This window comes from Tupaia chinensis, unplaced genomic scaffold (assembly GCF_000334495.1).
Source record: "Tupaia chinensis unplaced genomic scaffold, TupChi_1.0 Scaffold000097_1, whole genome shotgun sequence".
NCBI classification, from domain to species: domain Eukaryota; kingdom Metazoa; phylum Chordata; class Mammalia; order Scandentia; family Tupaiidae; genus Tupaia; species Tupaia belangeri.
Genome location: NW_006159559.1, coordinates 1 through 7,028, shown reverse-complemented (window position 1 = coordinate 7,028; position 7,028 = coordinate 1). Strand labels below are relative to the sequence as shown.

Below are 7,028 nucleotides of genomic sequence, written 5' to 3'. Positions count from 1 at the left end.
AGAATGGATTATGGCATGGCCATCCCCCCTGGGGGGTGATTTCTTGCTTTCTCTCTCTCTGTCTTTCTCTGTCTTTCTGACGAGTGCATGCGCCTTATAACAAAAACCTCTCCAAAAAAAAAAACAACTCTCAGTTCTTTCACTCTGCTTTATTTATCTTTTTGCAAGAAGAGTGGAGTGGGTGGTATATCACCCCCTGACCCAAAAATATACTGCAAAGCTGTGATAATCAAAATAGCATGGTATTAGCACAAAAACAGACAGGTGGACCAATAAAATAGAATAGAGACCTCAGAAATAAACTCCAAAGCTTATAGCCAACTGATCCTTGATAAAGGATACCAGTTGATCCACTGGGAAAAAGAAAGCCTCTTTAGCAAATGGTGCTGAAAAAACTGGGTATCCCCTTGCAGAGAGATTAAACTCTCATCTTTCACCATAACAAAAATCAACTCAAAATGGATAAAGGATCCAAACCTAAGACCTCAAACTATAAAACTACTGGTGGAAAAGACTGGGGAAACTACAGGAAACATTGGGGTATGCAAAGACTTCTTAAATAAGACTCCCAAAGCACAGGCAATAATACCCAAAATAGACAATTGGGACTCCATTACATTAAGAAGTTTCTGCACAGCAAAGGTCACAGTAATTAGTGTGCATTGACAACTCTAGGAATGGGAGAATATGCCTCAGATAAGGGACTGATAACCAGAATACACAGAGAACTCAACCGGCTTATCTGAAAAGAAAAGATTAGCCCAATTTAAAGATGAGGAAATGAGCTGAATAAAAATCTCTCTAAGGAAGACATACAAACAATCAAGAAGCAAATGAGGAAATGCTCAACATTCCTTATCATAAAGGAGATACAGATTAAAACCACAATGAGATACCACCTAACTTCTGTCAGAATGGTGAAGATTATTTTATTTTATTTTATTTTTGAGAGGTTTTTGCTATAGGGCGTGTGCGCTTGCCAGACAGAGATAGACAGAGAGACAGAAAGAGAGAAATCTCCCCCCAAGGGGGATGGCCATGCTGCAATCGCTTCTCCATTCTCCTCTTGGGACCTTGGGCACGCACGCACACATGCCCAGCGTTAGTTTTAAGCCACCGGGTCCGGGACACAAACCGCAGTCGACTACGTGGGAGTCCAGCAACATAGCCATTTCGCTAACTGCTGGTCCCCAGAATGGTGAAGATTAAAAGTACGAAAAGTGATAAATGTTGACAGGATTGTGGTGAAATGGGAACTCTCCTACACTGTTGCTGGGAAAGTACATTGGTCCAGCCACTGTGGAAAACAATATGGAAGTTTCTAGAAGATCTACAAATAGAACTAACATTTGATCCATCCATCCCATTTCTGGGTACCTACCCAAAGGATCGAAGAATGCTCAGTCAGAAAAGTGTTTGCACATTAATGTTTATTGCAGCATTATTCAAGTTGCTATGATGTGGAACCAACCCAAATGTCTACAAATAGATGAATGGATAGAAAAAGCGTGGCACATATACTCTATGAAATATTATTCAGCCATAATAAACAAGACCCTGGGACCAGTCAATGGTGTAGTGGCTTTCGCCATCATTTCTCTCTTTCTCTCTCTTTTTTTTTTTTTTTTGTTCTTGGAGAGGTTTTTGCTATAGGCGCATGTACTCACCAGAAAGACAGAGAGACAGAAAGTGAGAAATCACCCCCCAGGGGAGATGGCCACACTGCAACGCTTCTCCTCCATTCTCCTCTTGGGATCTTGAGCATGCATGCACACGCGCCTGGTATGAGTTTAGTCACTGGGTCTGGGACTTGAACTGTGGTCAATTACATGGGAGTCCAGCAACGTAGCCATTATGCCAACTGCTGGTCTATGATTTTTTGTTTTCTGTCTCCCTGTCTCTCTCTGTCTTTCTGGCAAGTGCATGCACCCTATAGCAAAATCCTCTAAAAAAAAGAAAAAAAAAAGAAAAAAAATAACAACCCTGGCGTTTGATAGAAAGTGATCAAATATGCAAGATTTACTGCTAACTGAAGCAAGCCAAGTTATGAAAGAAAGATAGTGCATGTATCCACTTAATATATACCGACTCTCCACACTTTATGGTAGAGATTGAAATATTGGAGGGCATAAAAGCAGTGAAAACTGTTATGGACGCTGAAGACTGTGGAACAGGGGAAGAGAAGGGAAGAGTATAGAGAAGGATAGCATAAGAACCAATAAAGAGGCATGACATTATGGGACACAGAAATGGTTTATTACCTGTTGATGATGACATACATTGTATTCTCAACTGTACTGGTTGGAGAAATATTTCATGTTAGGTAAATTCTCTTTACAAGTTAAATAATGTGTAGTGATTGACTTTTAAAAAAAGAATGAGAACAAATCCTGAAAAAATGCAAAGCTATTTGATGATGATGTGGATAGTGATGTCTTTGTCTTGACTGATACACACGATAATCATGCTAGAAAAAGAAATGTTATATACTGTAAAGATTATATGTGATTAAATGTAGTATAAAAATAAAGAAAAAGAAAAATACATCATGAGTTTCCCATGAAACAATAGATAGAAGGACCATTTAACATACTATTGTAATAGGATGGACATAAGTAGAGAGAACTCAAATTAAGCATGTCAGTGACATTAAGGATTTAGGTACAAAGACGGGCAAAGAAAACAGCAAAGGAAAATTCTATAACTTCCATGACTGTTAGTTCTAAGGGTTACTGGAGGAAGAATAAGACCATAAGATCAAATCCTCAGTTGGGAACACTCTATGTCAGGTTGAGTTCCATCTTCCATAAAATGCGAATAAATAATAAATTGGGGGGAATATAAAGCTCAGCAATTAATAATCTTTAACATATGTGCTTTTTAAAAAGTAGTAAAAATAGTAAAGAATTGTATAAATAATGACATTTAAATACACAAACTCCAATCTCAGACCCGGGCAGAAGAGGAATGACCATGGAGTCTGAGTTGTAACTCTGTACAAACCTGAAGGAAAAGAGCCAGGCAAACCTTCTTTTTTAGAGTTAACAAGACTTGGATGAATTTTGTATTAAACTGAAACCTGGCTCCAAGTGTATCTCATCTAGGTTTCCCACATGGAAGACCAAATTTTCTGGCAAGGGAAAAAGTAATAAATCAAAAGTATCCAACTCATTTGTTTAAATGTAATCTTTGGTTCCAGTATATCATGAAAATATCCATCCTCTAGGACTTCCAGATTAAAAAAAGTAAAATAAAATAAAGTACTAGTTGTCCTCATCCCACATCCCTCCTTCCTCCAGAATCCAAGTGATAATCCAACTGGCCCAGGATTCCAAATAAGTTGTAGAGCTGCCAACATCATTCTCAAGTAGAAAAAACATTAAGGAAAATGGCAATAAGTTGCAAAACCAACTGTGTTGTATTTGGAATCACAGACTTTATGGGAAATTTCTGACTCCTAAACACTAATAACAACTCTAGAAACTCTAGGACAAGTGACAGGGTATCAAAAGCAGCAGTGTAGATATCTTTGAGTTCTGTCATCTTGCTAAGCCACTATAAACTGACAGTTGGTGCTTCACCAGAACCCTTTTTCAAAATATTTTGTTAAATACACACATTAAACAAATAAACTTTTCTTTTGAAGATGCAAAGATATGCCCTTTAAGAGTGTAAAAGCCCTTTCTGTTCATTTGACTAATCAAAGTTCAGAATGATCTGTCTGTATTTCCAGCTTATCTATACTCTGTATCCTCTCAACTTCGCTTCTCAAATTTTAATACTATGGCAAGGATACTATGCCAAGCCATTACTAGATCTGTTGTCCTTCAGCAAAAGTAAACTTGACTAATGTTTCCTAGTCACTTGAAGTCTAATCAGCTCAGAATCAAATACTGTTTTGACTGTAAGTCCATCTTTGAGCCTGGAAATTACTCTCAAGTGCAAACATATCAAAAATATAAATATCCTTGTGACCTGGCCACAGATTCAATTTTTATAATAGAGAAGGATCACTTCAAATTTTAGCCAAATAGAACCAACTCATTGCCTGAAGGGACAGCTTTAGGTACCAGATTTACTAACTGATATTAATTTTATGACAGATATTTCTGGGGGTCCACTGCATTTATCTGAATTAATGAGTGTTAAAAATTAAGTCCTCGTAAATTCACATTGAGCAAGTCAGTCAGTGTGTGTGCATCTCTCTCATTCTGTCTTTCTCATATACATGCATATACATTCAAAAATGGTTTACCATAACAGAAAATATGTAACCTGCACATGATCACTGGACTGCCATCCAAAGGTAATACTATCCTCCTCATTAAAAACTTTGTTTCAAGTTTATAAATGTATTTCTGCATTATTTTCCTGTTCTCACCCCCTCCCCAAATTTTCTTAACTCCTAAAAACAGAAAATGTTTTCTTTTTGGAGAGGTTTTAGCTATAGGGCATGTGTGCTTGCCAGAAAGACAGAGAGAGACAGAGAGACAGGAAACAAGAAATCATCCCCAGGGGGGATGGCCACGCCACAGTCCCTTCTCCTCCATTTTCCTCTCGGAATCTTGGGCACGCACGCACACACACCCTGCGTGAGTTTAAGCCACCAGGTGTGGGACTCGAACTTAGGTCGACTACGTGGGAGTCCAACAACATAGCCATTACGCTAACTGCTGGTCCCAACATGGTTTTTTAATACTTTGAAATGCTCTAAATTTGCAACTTCTACTTTGTGGTGTAACTTCTATGGCTTTTTAATGTCAGGAACATATTAGGAGGGATATATTAAAAAACATATTCCATAAAATACAGTAAAAAAAAAAAATTTCCATTGCAGCCTATCAAAAATTTGAAAAGCAGTTTGGCTTACCAAGGCATCCACTCTGGTTTTCAAGAACAAATCCAATTAAGCAGCAGGGCGGGGTAGTTATATTGCGGGGTCCTTCCTTGCTCACCCTGGTTCCTCTCGGAGCGGAGACGGCAAATGGTGGACTTCGATACCTACGACGATACGGCCTACAGCAGCTTCGGCGGCAGCAGAGGGTCCCGCGGCAGTGCTGGTGGCCATGGTTCCCGGAGCCAGAAGGAGTTGCCCACAGAGCCCCTCTACACGGCATATGTAGGAAATCTACCTCTTAATACAGTTCAGGGCGACATAGACGCTATCTTTAAGGATCTCAGCATAAGGAGTGCACGGCTAGTCAGAGACACAGACACAGACAAATTTAAAGGATTCTGCTATGTAGAATTCCATGAGGTGGATTCCCTTAAGGAAGCTTTGACAAACGATGGTGCACTGTTGGGTGATCGATCACGATCACTTCGTATGGACATTGCAGAAGGCAGAAAACAAGATAAAGGTGGCTTTGGCTTCAGGAAAGGTGGACCAGATGACAGAGGAATGGGTGGCTCTCGAGAATCTAGAGGTGGAGGGGATTCCCGGGATGACTTCAATTCCGGCTTCAGAGATGACTTCCTAGGAGGCAGGGGAGGCAGTCGCCCAGGTGACCTGCGAACAGGCCCTCCCAGGGGGGCAGTCGTTTCCGAGACGGCCCTCCCCTTCGTGGCTCCAATATGGACTTCAGAGAACCAACAGCACAGAGACTGCGACTCCAGCTTAAACCTCGAACAGTTGCAACGCCCCCCAATCAAGTAGCCAATCCCAACTCTGCTATCTTCGGGGTAGCCAGGCCCAGAGAGAAAGTTGTTCAGAAGGAGCAAGAATGAGCCTGCGGTGGGAGGGAACGGGGTGTGGGGGAGTTAGAGTGGATCGCAGCCTGGGCGCGCCTGGCCTGCAGTCCTGCAGTCGCCATTCCTGCGCCTGACATCGCCCTCCTCCTCACAGAGGAAACTCGGCTTGTGAATGCATGTCAGCTGTTAACAAGTGGTTTTTAGTCATTCTCGGCCTCGCTGTATCTCTCTAGTGCCTGTTTTGTGCTTTATCTTTTTTCTTTTTCTTTCTTTTTTTCCTACCACTCCTTCCTTTTCCTTCTGTCCTTTTTCCTTTTTGCTCCTTGTTTTCCTGACAGCACTTGGGTCTCCCGGAGGAACCATGTGGGATTGTGTGGGTTGAGGTGCTGCTTCATTCTCGTCCTCGGCTCTTTTCACTTCAGCCACCATGGCTCAACTCCAGGCATTCTTTTGATTTTCTTGGTGCTTCTCTTCTGACTTGCATGTTGAGTTCTGTATTGCTGTGGCTTCCAAAAAAAGAAAAAAAAAAAAAAAAAAAAAAAAAAAAACAGAACAAAAGTCACTGACAAATAGAGTAGCATCTTTCTTGTACGCAGCTGCGACATGCATAATTTAAGGCACCTTGTTTTCAAAACAAGGATAAACTATCTGTTGATCCTTGCGGATTTCTTCCCATTCCTGTTTCTAGGTAGAGCTGTCTCCGTTCCCCACACCCCAGAATAGGCTCGTGTTTCAGACAGGAAGAGGAAAGGAAGAGGAATGTGGCAGGTTGGTGGCGCCCACGTGGGAGATACATGGAATGCTCTGGAGGCCCCTGGTGTCCATGCCTTTGGAGATCGCTTTCCAAATGGGCTCCAAATGCATTCGGTCCTGGGGCCGAGTATGGTGGAGGCTCCTCTCTGGCAGGGGCAGCAGACTGCCAGCTCATTCCTTTCTTGCTGGGCTAGGTGCCGGGGGTTGGAAGGGCGGTGGCGCTGGAGCTATGCAGGGCTAGCTTTAGAGCGTAGACCTTGCTTTCCCCAGTCCCCTGTGTGTGTCCTGCATCTCTGCCTTGTGCTTATCTGTTCCCTAGTGTAAGTGACAACGAGATACTGTGCTTCCCACTGCCCCTCAGATTCATAGTGAAACGGGCCTGGGATCTGGCACTTTATTCAATGTCACTTGATCAACTGAAAATGTACACTATGCAGAGTTGTCAGGACCCTCGGCATAACTGTAGATGACAAGAATTTTAGGTTTGCCGCCTCGTCTTGAGGACAGAGCTCTTCATTCCCGTGTACGGTGTTGAGCACTTACCTGGGAGCGAGGGGTTAGGCAGTAACTTTTTTTTTTTTTTT

General features: G+C 41.9%; 1 pseudogene; it reads left to right on the top strand.

Annotated features, from left to right (window-relative positions):
- The first annotated feature begins 4,961 nt into the window (after window positions 1–4,961).
- Window positions 4,962–5,804, top strand: LOC102501184 (eukaryotic translation initiation factor 4H pseudogene; annotated as a pseudogene).
- The last annotated feature ends 1,224 nt before the right edge of the window (window positions 5,805–7,028 follow it).